Source organism: Vulpes lagopus, chromosome 8 (assembly GCF_018345385.1).
Source record: "Vulpes lagopus strain Blue_001 chromosome 8, ASM1834538v1, whole genome shotgun sequence".
Classification (NCBI taxonomy): domain Eukaryota; kingdom Metazoa; phylum Chordata; class Mammalia; order Carnivora; family Canidae; genus Vulpes; species Vulpes lagopus.
In genome coordinates, this window is record NC_054831.1 from 52940689 (window position 1) to 52956185 (window position 15497).

Here is a 15497-nt window from a genome sequence, read left to right on the forward strand (position 1 = left end):
CCCAATTTTTACTGAAAAAAAAAATGACACACACGCAAGTCTGGAAAGCTAAAAATATACACTTGAATCTTAAAATGTTATTTCTGGATAGTGAAATGATGAGTGAGCTTTATTGTCCTTTTTTTAGCTTAATTATATTTTCTACTTTAATACAGTTAGCACACAATAGTGGTGTAATTGTTAAAAGGTGCTCTTTATGGTACAAAAATATCTTTCATCCACATTTCTATTCACTTCACAAGGCCTTTCATAAGTACTATTGTATTTGGTCATCCCAGCAACACAGAAATAAGTAAAGAACAGTATTAAATAAAATTTATTTAATAAAAAATTTGTAAAATAAAATAAAACAAATCTCACACCCCATTTTACAGATGAAGTAGATCATCTGGGGGTTCTCTTTCCGGATGGAGTGCTCTCCATTCCAGGCTGTCAGCTCCCTGGTTCCAACAGCCACTCCTGGGCTGCATTCTGTTTTTTTGTTTTGTTTTGTTTTGTTTTGTTTTTAAAATCAATTTCCTAACTCGTTCAATATGGACAAGGGAGCTAAGAACACATCTCTAATCATGTCACTGCCCTGCCTAGAGCCTTCAGTGGCTCCTCGTGACTAGTGTGGAGGTTCTCAATCCTGGGCATTCCCAGCTGATGATTCCTTATTGTGGGGGGGTCCTGGCTGTTGAAAGGCTATTAGCAGCATCTCTTGACTCTGGGTAGATGCTCATAGTACCCTCCCCACCCCGAACACACACCATTGCATCACCCAGAAAGCCTGCAGACATTTTGTCTCTAGACAAAATTGCACCCAGTTGGGAACCAGCCAAAACCCAGGAGCTGCCACCCAGGCCTCAAGTTAGCTCTGCGCATCTGCCTTGCCAGAGCCTATCACACGTATTAACCCGGGCATCTGCATCATCCTTCACCTCCACCTTCTTCACTTACCTTCTCGGGCAGCTGAAACCTGCTTTTCGTCCTCTCATAGTCCCCGGGGCAGGAGGCTTCCTCTGTACCCCCCTAAGCCCTTCCTGCCAGTGGAATTCCTCACCTGCTCAGCAGGGTGAGCTTGGGAGCCCTGTGCTCTGTTCACTTTGGAGCCCCACGTGCCTGGGAAGGGGACATTGCAAATACTTCATAAAATATCTGGGTTAGAAAGAAGGAGAGGAGGTAAAACAGGGCAAAGTTACTCGCATTTTGGTGATCCAGCACTCTAGTTTTTTTGTTTGTTTGTTTTTTGGAAAGGTCTGTTTATGCCTGTCAAGTTTTGTTTTGAATTGGAAGAAGACTGTGCGAGGGAGTCGCAGCCCAGTTTGTCTCTGGCAACCTGAGAAAGGGGGGACATCCAATGAGCATCCGTAGAGCAGCAGCAGCAGGAGGCAACCCGGGGATGTGACACCCAGTGCACATGGGTGATAACCATGCCCGTCGGGGAGTTGAGAGCAGGGGTGCACTGAGCTGGAACATGGGGCTCACCCGGCTGGCCTGGGTGCATAAAAAAGGTTCCGCCCATAGTGATTGAATGAGGTTTTAATCTGGCCTGTCGCGTCGGTAGGACCCCGTCCAGCAGCCGAGGAAAACAGGTCATGATGTGACCTTGGAGCTTACACTGAGGGATAGCCTTTCTGGTCCAGACCTCCTGAAGGGAGCTGAGAGGACAGCCTTCTGCTGGCGGAGGTCCTGCAATTGCATTTTCTACCTGTTCTCTGGGTTATTCCCTGGCTGTCAGGGCTTTCTCCCAGGTTCCTGGACCCTTCCTGTCCCCTGGGCTGGGGACTGGCTGCTGAGGCGGTGGGCCAGCTGCAGGTGCCTGCTGGGGACAAGGCTTCCAGGAGAGGTGGTCCCTGGGGGGCCTCTTGAAGCCCCCCTGCTCCCCTGTCTCTGGGGTCTGGCTCCAGGGAAGTGGCCATCCTGCTGGCAGCCAGAAAGGCCCTCTCCCTGTAGCAGGGCTCATGGTACCTCTGGGTTCCTGCCCTCAGGGGCTGCAGGTCTGGAGTGGCTGGCACGGCGTCCAGGCCCACAAACATGAAACCTGCCACTTGTATCATTGCAGGGTGCTGTTGCGTGTGTGGCCAAGAAAAAAGATCTGGGGCTTCAGGGGCGCCTGGGCGGCTTAAGTTAAGTGAAGGATTCTTGGTTTTGGCTCACGTAGTGATCTCAGGGTCATGAGATCGAGCCCCATGTCTCACTCTGTGCTGAGCACAGTCTGCTAAAGTTTCTCTCCCTCTCCCTTTGCCCCTCCCCACCCCTCTTTCTCTCTCTCTCAAATAAATAAATAAATAAATCTTAAAAAATGTCTGAGGTTTCAGCATCAGAAAAAGCTGTGCTTCCTCTAAACCATGGGTTTACTTTTGTCTCATGGATACCATGGCCTTTGCAGTTGCTTATTTCCCTCATTGTTTAGGCTTTTAGGGAGCTCAGAGTCCAAATTGGGTCCTGCTTCTGTATACCTGAGGCAGATCAGGTCATCTGACTTTTATTTTTCTCATTCATGTTTCTCTTCAGTCCCTGAAGAGACTTAGGGACTGAAGTCTCTTCAGTCCCTGTTATTATTGTTAACATTGTTATTATTGTTATTATTCTGAATAAAACCTGCTTGTTGTATGAGGTTCATGGAATCATGTCTCTTGACAACCAGTGAGCTGGCCAGTGAGCACACCAGCACCTGTGTCCCATCATCCTCACACGGTTGCTGAAGGCTGCAGGAGTCAGCAGCCCAAGGATGCGTTGTATTTTCCATGTTCATTTAAAATCCTGCCCTGTTGGTTTATTTTCTTCCATTCCCACATGAGGCTGTGCGAGTTTTCACGGCTCCTCACGGGACTCGATGCCTGGCACTAAAGAAGAATTAAAGTGGATCTGCGTGTCAGGCACATTTTTCTTAAGTCAAATGATTTTCAAAAACAATTCTCTGAGGCTTCTCACAGCTCTTCTTAAGATGTTCCTTCTACCCCGCCCCTTGCTCCTTCTTTCTCCCTCTCTCTCTTTTTCCCTCTCTCCCTTTCCCTCTCTCCCTCTCCGTCTCTCTCCTCTTCTTTCCCTCCCTTTCTCTCCCTGCCCCTCTCCACCACCCCCCTGTCTCTCTCTCTCTCTCTCTCTCTCTCTCTCTCTCTCTCTCGTGCACCCCTTTGCCCTTCTTTCCTTGCATCCAACATTCAGTCACTTACCCGCTAAATAAGTGACTTCACTTATTTGAGACTCTGTTGTTTTTTTTAATCCCTAAAAAAGAAATTGAAAAACTTCTCATAGGAAGATTGTGTGAATTACATTTGCTTGTGTAAAGCACTCAGCATATTGCCTGACACAGAAGTGTAAAAAACGCTAGCTATTTTTGTTCATTTGTTCAAGAAACATTTATGATAGACCGTATGTTAAATGTTGGATGTACATAACCAAACATTTCTCAAAGAAAAATAATTCTTGTTATTTAGACGCATGTACCCTCACAAGAATTTGGGAGCAGAGAGGTCGTGAGATTCCACTAATGGGGGCACCTCTGGCGTCCTAAGAAAGGCTGGAGTGGCCTGTTGCCTCGTCCTTTTTTGGAAACCTCCACGGCATTGCTTATCATTAGTTCTTATCTCCTTGTCTTGCTCCTCCCCCTACTCCTTTTGCTTCTGAGATCCTCCTTCTCTGGTTTGGGGTTACCTTTGGGGCCCTAGCCCTTCCCCCACCCCCGCCCAGGCAAGCAATTCCCATAACTGAACTTTGATGTTCGTCCCTACCTGGGCTACTTGAATTGTCACTAGCTTTATGCAAATTAGTTTAAAAGAGATGAGTCTCAGTGTAAGATTTGCTTCCTCCCCCCTTTTTTTTCTAATCACGGCCTAATTGCTTTCTGTTTCCCTCTCTGCTTTTGTGGACCTGTTGTCCCCGTGGCTCTCACAGACTCTAAACACCCTCCATTCAGTGATGCCATGAGTGATTAATCTGTAGCTCGTTTCCTCCCATGTTCCCCAGAGCATGTGCAGTACCCATTCATCAAGATGCCCAGATAATTGAAGCAATCCACCTTCATTCAGGGCCATGCTCTGGGCAGCGATGCTGGGCCAGAGATCTGTTGTGCTCAATGTAATTACTCTTCCTGAGTGAATCCCTGGGGCCCCTCCCCGCCTCCTACAGATCCCCATCACCTTGACCAGTGTTTCCATGTGTGCCTTGCCTCCTCCCCTCCTCCCCACCAAGTCCTTCTGTGGACTTCCCCTCTGGGCTAGCTTTCATGACGGTCTTATCCTGATCCCGAGAAGAGCTATTGGCATTGAAGGAGCAGGCAGATGGATGCACTAAGATCAGTTTCAGGGAGCTGAGTTGGCCATTGGAAAGAACTGTCTTCCCTGAGGCTTGAGAGGCAGAGATCCCCTGTTGTGGAGGTGGTGTGGTGTTTCTCAGAAAGCTCAGGATAAAGGCCAGAAAGGGAATCTCTCTTGAGTGATGACTGGAGAACTGAATGTCTTCTCTGACCTGTGCCCAGAGGAAGAAGAGCTCCTAGGGTCAGAGGAGGCCTTAGCCATCGTGAGCTTCAACTGCCCTCCCATCCCAATCTCGGGATGCCTCTTCTCAGCACAGATCCTCTTTAATTTTTCATTTATTCATTCATTTACTCATTCCTCAGATACCTGTGACTCAAAGCACTATGGTGCCATGTCTTCACTGTCCTAAGCACCACGTGGCTGGAGGTGACAACAACAAAGTGGTGTCCCAGTAACCCAGAGGAATGAAAGTGTTGTATGAGTCTCATCAATATCATCTCCAGACTGTCAGGTTAATAAGAGCAATAAACATCACCAGCTGTTTTAGGGGACATTCTGCAAGGGAGTTTTTGTATTCAAGAGGGTATGATTTCCTCCAACCAACGCCAATCAATAGCAGCAATAAAATGAGAAGGCATAAATCACCACAATAAAGAAAACTCTCCTGTGTGTGGCCTTGTATGCTATGCAGTGAAGGATCTAACTCCGGTGTTAGACTAGGGGTAGAGAATGTGAGGTTGCCAGTGGCCTTGAAGCTCCTTGCACAGCAGGGTGGGTGGGCTTTGATTGCCTCACTTGGAATTCAAGTCCTGCAGAACATGACCCCAGCTTGATTGTCTCCTAATGGGCTGCATCAGACCTTTCGAGGAACAAGCACTGATATGATCATGCTGTCTCACTTCTGTCTCCATAGAAGGGATTATACATGATTAAAAACCATAATGTAAGTGTAAGGAAGCCCGATTCTGTTCTAATTTTTCCCATAAAGACTTCTGCATGCTTTTTAAAAACTATCAAGCCACAAATTCTTAAGCAGAGAATTGTTGGTGTCCTTGCTGGGTATGTATTCAGTGTGATAGAGGGGACCCCACATTGTCCACTTTTGCCCCCATGAGAACCCTCCATTCAGTCCACTCTGAATCTGACTTTGCTGTTTCATGAACTTTCTCCGTGGCTACAGTCTCTCTCTTTCTTCTCCAGCTACATAACTCTATTTGTCATCTCCAGCCTTGCTCACTTCCTGGATGAGCAGTATGGCTAGACCCTCTCCCAACGGAGAAGGCTCCTTGATCATTCCCATACAGGGAAAACTCTCTTGCATCTGACCTCATAGAAAGTGTTGTTGTCCACATCACTTAATAACGTGCCACTTTGTGACATGTCTCACATTCTTACTTCATGCTTGTATTTAACTTTTTTAAGTGTCCCTGTGTCATCTTCCTAATGAGCCCAGGAATTTTTGAGGAAAAGACTCCGGTGTTGCACTTCTGTCTCTCACTATGGTGCTGCCAGGTACATAGACAGCTCTCACATTTCAAGGAAGCTTATTCCTTGAGTCAGTACTTCCCAATCTGAGGAACAAAGACACTCTCTTTAGAAGTAGAAAATTCTCTGAAACGTTGAGAATACATTCCACTTTGAAAACAATGCACTAAAAGTTGGTGAGCCCTCCATGCCAATGGGACAGTACATTAAAATGCACAATCGAGTACTGATATTAACATGAAGTGAAAATACAAAACTTCAATGTCATTAAAACTCTCAGACTGTCCATAATATATCCCTAGCACCCTCTTCCATCCCAATCCCTGCTCTCTACCCTCTCCTTCCACTATAATCCACATTTGAGAGACACTGAGCTAAGTCTGTGAGAGCTGCTATCAAAACAATGAAATAAGTCATCTGTTAACACCTTGGCTTCTATGATTTCACTAGATAAGTTAGCCTTCACTTTGTGATGCACCAGGAGAGCAGGCACAGGCCGGCTGCATCTCTATGAGATGAGAAGAGGTTTTGGAAAGAGGTTTAGAAGAGCTGTGGATCCTTAGAATATTTAGACCCTGGTACAGCTTCTGCAGGTCAGGCTTCTTTGTGTTAGAGCAAGAGCCAGGAGGAAAACCATCCGGAGGAGTGCCTGTGTCAAGACTGAGAGAGTGGATGAGTGAGGCCAGATGCTGCAGACAAGCGGCACGAGTTCTGGGAATTGGGCATAGCTCAGGATGCACTGCTCATGGGGAAAAGAGGTGCAGGATTGTAGTCTAAAATGGAACTGGGGGATATGGGATAAAGAATCTCACACACATGCCTTCAGAAGAATGGAATTTAAGAGCCAAGAAACTGATTTCCTATCATTGTCTGATTTACAGAAGAGTGAGACTCATCTCCTGACTTATGAACATCCCTCAAGAATGGCTCCCCATCTTCAAGCCCGTGACTTGCGTGCTTGGACTCTGGCTGGATGTCCCCCTCTTGGCACTCCTTGCCTACAAATCTAGCCTGCCTCAAAACCTTAGTGGCCTTGCCCAGTGTTGCTACAACATACATTTTCTGAATCGCGCTTGCTCTGTTATCCTCAAATAAACCCGGTTTCTGGTGATTTGAGCTCGCCTCAGCTTACCTCTTTATTTAGGTGAGCAGAGGGAAGATGAGAGGGAGCCCGATCATAGCAGTAGATTGGGTATCATAGGAGGTAAGGAAACAGAGGTAGAAGGGAAGGTACTGGAGCTTGGAGGAGGAAAAGAGTTGAAAATCTTTGTTTTATTATTTAGTTTTTGGATATAGAGATATTTCTATCCCCTGTAGGTCATCAGCTTTGTCAGTCTGAAGGGGGACACAAGGCAGACAGCTGTAGCCACAGGAGACAAACTGGACTGACTCAAAATTCTGTGGAAAGTTCTCACTGGCTCAACTTGAGTCTTTAGGAGCCCGACTGGGTCAATAAATTGTGGCATGGGGAGGAGGTCCCATGTGAGTATGTGGCAGCGCCCATGGGGGCCACACAGAGGGAGCAGAAAAGAGGGCAGTTTTCATCAAAGAGGGGTGTCCATCAATATATGTCGCTTGGAGGTCAAAGAGAGTGTAGAAAGTACAAGAAGCTCATACTTCAGATTTATTTTGTTTTTGCTCTTTGTTCTTGAAGAAGTTAGGGCCAGTGCCAAGAGTTAGAGGGTAGGTGGAGATTTGGGTTACCTAAGGCTTGGAATATTACCATGTGAACCGAGAAAGCCCGCAGAGCAACTGAGTGATGCTGAGATGCATTCAAGGGTAGGAAGCATAACTGTGAAATGGTGTCAATCCTGATTTATTCACTTAACAAACATTATTGATGACAATCTCTATTATCTCCCAGCATCCCAGACACAGATAGCACCAATAAAGGAGATGGTTGGGCTGATCCAGAGTTGGAGAGTGGAAATATAGGGGCCTCAGGGAAGAGGGCAAATCAGCAGAGGAGAGAGGAAGGGCTGAAGTAGGTGTTCACAGAAGAGGACTAGGACTGATTTTTTTTCTTCATTTTATAAGTGCATATTTAGGGATGCTTGGGTGGCTCAGTGGTTGAGCATCTGCCTTTAGCTCAGGTCATGATCTCAGGTCCTGGGATCAAATCACTGGACTTCCCATGGAGAGCCTGCTTCTCCCTCTGCCTGTGTCTCTGCCTCTCTCTCTTTGTGTCTCTCATGAATAAATAAATAAAATCTTTAAAATAAATAAGTAAATAAATAGATAAATAAATATGAATATTTAATTCAGCACTGCAATAAGAATTGAACAGTATTAAAAACAGGAGCAGGGCAGCCCAGGTGGCTCAGCGGTTTAGCGCCGACTTCAGCCCAGGGCCTGATCCTGGAGACCCGGGATTGAATCCCATGTCGGGCTCCCTGCACGGAGCCTGTTTCTCCCTCTGCCTGTGTCTCTGCCTCTCTCTCTCTCTCTCTCTCTGTGTCTCTCATGAAAAAATAAATAAAATATTAAAAAAAACAGGAGCAGCTTAGAAATGAATATTAATCTTTAGTTTCCTTTGGAGGAGTTTGCCAGTTCCCTAGCAAAGTGATGCTAGGAAATTGTCTCTAGAAGACAGAAATTCTTGCAAAATGCACATCTAAAATTCTTAAAAAGGATGAAGGATTCAGGGAGGAGCTAACCAACTGTCCTGTTTCAGCAGTATCAGCAATACCTTCTATCATGGCCCCTGCAGATGGAAACAACCCCTCAGGTAAGGTGAACACACCCTGGTTTGTTCAGGAAAGTTCCATGCAATTATCAGTGGCACCTCTTTTCATTATTGAGAGGTTCCTATGTGGATGCTGAATCACTTGGTCAGCCCAGACTTCATGTCTGAACCGACTGGGGAAAATTGCCTCTCAGTAATGTCACTTCTTTGTGTGGTGTGCTGCAGGCCTGGTGATCTGGAAAGAGGAAACCTTAGCTCTCCACCTGCTTCTCTCCTCTTGGTGACACCAAGGGACAGGGAGACTCCTGGAAGTCACCAGTGCCTGCAGATCTGGCATTTAAAGAGAAAGGATCCACAATAGAAACAAAGCTACCCTGTCCTACTGGTTCCCTGTAGGGAGAAGCCACATAAGCGAACGCTCCATTCCTTGTAGGCAGCTGACTTAGAAATTACTGTCCTACCCAAACTGGATTCCCCTGGGCCATTTGATACACCCAGGGTGCCTCAGGGCAGGAAGTCCCAGAAACCACATGCAGGTTCTGACCGCCCACTTCAGCTTTTTTCAGCATGAAAAAGACATAGCCATGCAGGAATCATCTTTGTTTCTGCCACAGTGAAGACCAAGGACATCTTGCCTAAAGTATATTACCTGTACATACTCCCATGATTGAATGGATGTCCTCTACAGAACAGATTGGAGCTGTTTTGTCTCAGAGGCGCTTCAGCTGCCAGGCTTCGGCTTGGTCTACAGACCTAGATGTGCAACAGTACAGCATAGAAGATGGGGCAGGTGAGGATGGGGAGGAGGCTGGCACGAGCTGGGATAGATTTTTTTCCCCTGAGCCCAGCTGGTGATCAGCTTATACCCTAAAGCAGAAGGATTAATAACCAGAGTCATTTTATCCCCATCAGAATGTAACTACAGATGTGGGCTTATTGGGTGAAACAGCTAATCCTTTCTACATTTGGCTCACTCATGAAATATGATGCCTGGGGTTGTCCAAAGCGCTGTTTCCACATGGGCGTGCGGCTGGTGTGCTGCCCTCGTGGGCTGAGTGGGCAGCTGTCGACTGCCTGTGTGCTTGCTATTGGGTGAGCCCATTTCTCACTGGCCTGATGGAGGAGGGGGAAGGGAACAGGCCTGCGTGTGTGTGTGTGTGTGTGTGTGTGTGTGTGTGTGGACACTGAGGGGAAGAAGAGAGTAGCTGAAGGAAAATAAGTGTCAGGTGTTGGAGGAGGTGGGTTCACAGAGAGGCTGGAAGGAACAGCCGAAGTAAGGTTCATTGCAACCACAAGTCCTAAGGTTTCAGGGAGAAGGAGGCAGCAGGAAAAGGGAAGGAGGCTGAAGAAAGGGGGTGCACCTGGGCGTACACGTGCTCCAGATCGGAGCCAGCAGGCACCCAGGGATTCACAGCGTGGCAGTGGCTCCACGCTCCCACGCCAGGAGACTCCATTAATCAAAGAGCTGCTGCTGATGGAGCAGGGATGAAAGGGTTTCCAGGCCAGGCAGCGATACGCTTGGAGCCGTTCCCTGGGCAGCCCCTGGGGTGAGTAACAGGAGACCTGGCCCTCCGCGCGCGAAGGTCTGTGGGCTCGGCGCTGCCAACCCTGGAGCCACCAGGCAGCGCGGGGGCCGCAGGGGCGTGGCCTGGGCGGCGGGGCGTGGCCTGGGCGGCGGGGCGTGGCCTGGGCGGCGGGGCGTGGCCTGGGCGGCGGGGCGTGGCCCCAGCGCCGCGCGTGCCCGCCGCCTCCGCCTCCGCCTCCGCCTTCCGCTCCGCGCACCGCCTTCCGCTGGGCGGGGCGTGGGGGGCCTGGAGGGCCTGGGGGGCCGGGGCCGGGGCCGGGGCCGGGGCCGGGGCCGGGGCCGGGGCCGGGGCCGGGGCCGGGGCCGGGGCGTCCTGCCTGACCCCGGCCGGGCTGCGCGGCCTCCCGCCCACCCACGCCGCCGGGCTCGGCCGGGCGCTGCGACCCGCGGGCTCACCCCGCTTCTCAGTCCCGGGCGGGGCAGGAGGGTGAAAGCTTCGTTCCTGCGTGTCCGTTCCCGAGACTTTAAAAACTGCCCCGGGGTTCCCGGAAGACGCGGAGACGCGAGCAGCGACCGGCATCCCCGCCCGCCGGCTCGGGATCCGGGCACGCGGCCCTGACGGAGCGGCGGGCGGGAGGGAAGCGCTCAGCGGCCGAGGGGCTCGTCGGGGCCCTTCTCACCCACTCTTCTTCCTGCCCCTTCCCTCTGACCTTGCGTTTTAATTCCTGGCCCCTCCTCCCCTCGGGCCCGGCACCTGAGGCCTCCACCCGCTCCCGCCGGGGCAGGGCCGCGCGGGCGGGGCAGGGCCGCGCGGGCCGGTCCGGGCTGGGAGGCTCCCACTGCCGAGGTCGAGGTCTCCCTCCTTCCCGTGGGAATAGAGCAGCGGATCGGAAAGGGGAGCTGCTGGGCGCCAGCTGGGGCTGCGGGCGGAGGCGGGAGGCGGGGAGGCGCCGCTCAGCACCACGCGGGGCCGCACGTGCGGGACACGTGACGCCCCTGCTCCGGCGGCAGGTGTGGTCGCTGCCCTGGTGGAGCAGCCACTGCCCGGCTCTGGTCGGGTTCAGGGGGACCGGTCCCCTCTGTTCTCCGCTCAGAACTTTTAGCTACGGAATTCGGTTCTCGGTGGCTGAGGCCCTTCATCTTTTTCATTTTTTTAGACTTTTTTTGGAGTTTTGAAACTGGTTTTAGTGGTAAAAAGAAAAAAGTGTTTTTCCCCCAATTCTTAAAAGTGTAAAGGAGGAAAGGAGAATGATCCACAATTCCCAACTCTTATACCCAGAGATAACCAGTTTATATTTTGTTGTCATCCTTCGAGATTCTCCCTGCACACACGTTCGCACACGAATGTACTATTTGCAAAAGTAGATTATGCTGCACATGATGCTTTGTCATCTGCATTTTCACTTAATGTATCACAGACATGGTCTTTCCTTTCTTTCTTTCTTTGTTTTCGTTTCTTTCTTTCTTTTCAATATTTTACCCATCTATTTGAGAGAGAGCAAGCATGAGAGGTGGGAAGGAGCAAAAGGAGAGGGAGAAGCAGACTCCCTGCTGAGTAGTGAGCTTGACTTGGGCCTCTATCTCAGGACCCCGAGATTATGACCTGAGCAGAAAGCAGGTGCTCATCTGACTGAGCCATCCAGGCGCCCCAATTTATAATTTCTAATGGCAACATAGAATTACTCTAATGTATTAGCCAAGTTGCTAGTGCTGGAAATTTTAGTTGCTTCCCAATTTTTACTCTTCTGCATGGAAATAGATATCCTCACACATGCATTTTTGCACACAGTCTGTTAGTTTTCTTAAGTGAAACTTTTGCAAGTAGAAGTATATGGGCTTTTAAAATTTCAATGTCCGTTTCTAAAATCTGGGGCTGTGTGTTGTTTCCAAAGCAAGGGGGCTTTTACCCTCCTCCATCGGTACTTGGAATGGCAGGGAAAGTTCATTATCTATGGTGTCTTGATTGCTATTCCTGCCAAAACAAGATCTGAAACAAGAATTTGGATGTGAGTAGTTTTTTTTTTTTTTTTCAGGGGTGATCCTAGAAGCACTCTGAAGAGTGAGCAATAAAAGGGGCACTGGTGAAGGGGTTACTACTGTGGGTTGCTGGGGTCCAGTTAGGCTGACGACCCTCCGAGACAACACATGGAATGCTCCTCAGAATGGGTCCCCGTTTGTTTCTGCACGACGTTAACTCTCCACATCTGTGTCTTTCCTTGCTGTTATTTGGAAAATTTCTTCAGGTAAGTTCTAAGGTAGGCCAAGAGGATATGGCTGGAGCATCTACAGCCTCAGCTACAACATGAACTATTACAACTTCCCCTGAACCTGAGCCAAGGCTTGAGGTTAATACAGGACAAAATTGCGTAACGGACTAGAATTTTCATCAACTCCTCCACCTTCCCTGTCTGTTCCCTGAACCATTTCTTGGTGCCAACATCAGCTGTCCAGGGCTCCCAGAGCATATGATCCTCTAAGACACATCAAAGAGGTCTCTGTGATTTGCTCTAGAGGGTTAGACACAAAATCTATTACTTTTCCAGGGACTTTTACGTTTTCAGACAGGAGGAAGCAGAGGGGAGAAGAATTCTTCACCAAGGGAGTTGATGAGAATGCTGGCATTTCAGGCGTTGTGGTGGCTGGAAGCTTCTCTGGCAGAGGCACTGGAGTGTGAGGCCCGTCCAGCAGAGGAATTCTGCTTGTCCTCACCTGACCTGCAGCAGGTGAGGGGCAGTGAAAAGGCGAAAGTGGAACACGAGAGGACGCTCCAGAGCCTCGTTTCTCTCATAAGGACGACACTCAAGGGGCACCTGGGTGACTCAGTGGTTGAGCATCTGGCTCAGGTTGTGATCCTGGGGTCCTGGGATGGAGTCCCCCATCGGGCTCCCTGCAAGGAGTCCGCTTCTCCCTCTGCCTGTCTTTCATGAATAAATAAACAGACAAACAAACAAACTTAAAAAAAAAAAAAGGATGACACTCACTGGCTTGTGAATTTAGAAAATGAGGCCGGCAGGAGGAAATAAAGCTGAATCTGCTGGAGGCACTTGGGAAAGCCATGAGCCACCAAGGCAGGTGTAGAGGGAGGAAGAAGCACCTCAGGGCTCTGGGGGGAAGGAGGCATCTGAATGAGAGCCTCAGCCTGGGATCCCCTCCTCCCTGCCTAGAGTCCTGTCTGCCGCTCTTCCTCTTCCCTGGCGCCACCAGGGGCCCACTGGTTTCTGCCTGTGCCCGGGCTGCTGGTGCTACCCAGGGTCCTGCTGGTCACCTGCTGTCTTCCCCAGCGGGTCGCGCCGGAGGGGAGGTCAGCGTCACTCCTGGGCCTCCGCTGCACCCCCCACACCCCGTGCGGCCCTGAGGGCCCAGGCCGCTCTGTCTCCCGAGCTCCCACCCCCCGGGCCTGACCCGAGTCCCCCGGCGTGGCAGGACTCGCGGGGCAGACGGCAATTCCCTTCGGGCTGTGTGTTCTCTGGTTGTCACACTTGGAAGTGGAGTCCCTAAGGAAGTGGTGAGCTGCGTTGGGCTGGGGGCTGTGGCTTGCGCTCCCCTCATCAGGCCGGGAAGTGGCCAAAGGACAGTGGCCGAGGGGACTGCAGAAGGGGACTCCCTCCCAGCCCCGCTCCTCTGTGGGCTCCTCGGTGTTTACTGCCTCGGCCCGCTTGCCCTCTGCAGTCCGCGGCCCTGGTCTCTCGGCCTCCGCCGTCGCAGCCTCCCAGCCTTCCTCTGTCCAGTGAGCCGTTTCCCTGCGTCCCCGGACCCCGGGCTCTGGGGCAGCGGGACGTAGGGCAAAGTACGGAGGTTTGGGAGCCGACTGCCTGTGTCTGCTTCTGAGCTGCCTCGGGAGTTGGGTGACATTTCCGGCCTCGGTTTCCTCAGCTGTAAAACGCACATGCCATGGGGGCTCGGAGATGGCAGAGGTAAGGGGCCCGACCCAAAGTAATGGCTAGAGGCTTGCACTCAGGGGCGTCCTCCTGGGACTGCCAAGCATCCCCGGCCCGCCTTAGCGCATGCTCAGCTCGGAGCTGAGGAAGGACAGTCCCGCCATCCCGGACTGCTCTTCTGCGTCCAGCCTCGGTCTCCCCATATCTGCCAAGTATCCCCACTTGCGATGCCCTGCCCTGACCTCAGTGTCAGCCTGCGCAGAGAAATCTTGTCCCTTCTCCAGAGCTCGTCCTGTCGGGATTTCCCTGCTTCAGTCCACACAGCTCTTTTGCAGGCTCTTAGCCTTGAAAGGCTCGGAGGTGTCTTCCTTTGCCTTTCTTATCTGGAAATAACGATTATTATTGGTAGAGTGCCTTCCCAGGCAGTTCAGACTTGCCCTCAACAGTGTTTTGAAGTAGGCTGGAGCCGGACTCAACCTAAATCCTGGGCTTAATCCCATATCTCAGAGAAGGCTTCCACAGACTGGTAGCCGGGCTGATCCCAGTCTCACTGACCCAAAACGCTGAAGTCTCTCCATCCTAAGGACCAGTTGACAAACCCTTCCCAACATCTTCCTTCAGCTCCCAATTTTCTCTCAGCACCTCCTCCCCCCTTCAGAGACAAGCTCCTTTAAAAATTTATACACATCTACCAGTTTGATTTATCCTCTCTCTTTGGGTCCTCAGGGACTGCTGTACAGCTTTCACCAGCTTGTTTGGCCCTCACCAGGGTCATTAGGTCACTGGGCCCTATTTAACCCTTTCACACACATACACTCCCCCCTCCCCAACACCCTTTCCCCTCAGTGTCTCCCCTGAATCCCTTGTGTCTCTCTGGCAACTCTGCCTTAGGGTCTTTGGCTCAGCCCATCTCTTTTTTCTTTTTTCTTTTTTTTAAGATTTTATTTATTTATTTAAGAGAGATCAAGAGAGAGGGAGAGCATGAGCAAGGGGGAAGGGCAGAGGGAGAGAGAGAAGCAGACTCTTCACTAAGCAGGGAGCCTGGCTCGGGGCTCGATCCCAGGACCCCAAGATCATGACCTGAGCCAAAGGTAGATGCTTAACTGACGGAGGCACCCAGGCACCCCGAGATGATCATTAATTCTATTTGAATGTCTCATAGACACATCTACTCAGCATGTTGTAAACTGAGCTAATCCTCTTCTATTTCTGTCTTAGATTGGGTTCCTTAGAAGCCAAATCTGAGACAGGGATATAGATGCATGAGATTTATTGAGGAAGAGAGAGAGAAGGAGTGAGGGAAGAAAGCAGGATAGGGCAGGGGAAAGAGCTAAGCATGGCTGTGATCTCAACTGGAATCCAGCTTCATCCCACAGGGACCTCTGGAGTTGAATTGTGCCATTGAGGTAATTCTACTTTGAGACAACCCTTCACAAGCCAAGATCAGGGTTTTTCTTCCTCCATTAGGTCTTAAGTGTGAATCAAAGGAAAGACATTGTTATAACCGTAGTGAGTGACATGATGGTTTATGTCACTTGTTGATACAGCTTATATACAAACTTTAGACCTGAAAGTCCAATTCTAGATGTATTATATACATTTCAGTGGATCTCTACTGGGTCCTTTCAACCTGATGATTTGGTCAGTTTAAGAGTACCAGTTCTGGCTGCATAGTCACTTGA

General features: G+C 50.2%; 2 long non-coding RNA genes across 3 annotated transcripts; one reads left to right on the forward strand and one right to left on the reverse strand.

Moving 5' to 3' along the window:
* Positions 1–8542: 8542 nt before the first annotated feature.
* On the reverse strand, positions 8543–9412 carry LOC121496671. The gene is made up of 2 exons (XR_005989305.1): positions 9062–9412; positions 8543–8647 (listed from the first exon to the last, which is right to left on the reverse strand). It is a non-coding gene; the product is annotated as an uncharacterized LOC121496671 (long non-coding RNA).
* A 178-nt stretch (positions 9413–9590) lies between these two features.
* LOC121497381 lies at positions 9591–13305 on the forward strand. 2 transcript variants are annotated; one of them, XR_005989453.1, is made up of 3 exons: positions 9591–9959; positions 11971–12180; positions 12481–13305. It is a non-coding gene; the product is annotated as an uncharacterized LOC121497381 (long non-coding RNA). The 2 variants fall into 2 exon arrangements; XR_005989454.1 differs by lacking the exon at positions 9591–9959 and adding an exon at positions 10229–10424.
* The last annotated feature ends 2192 nt before the right edge of the window (positions 13306–15497 follow it).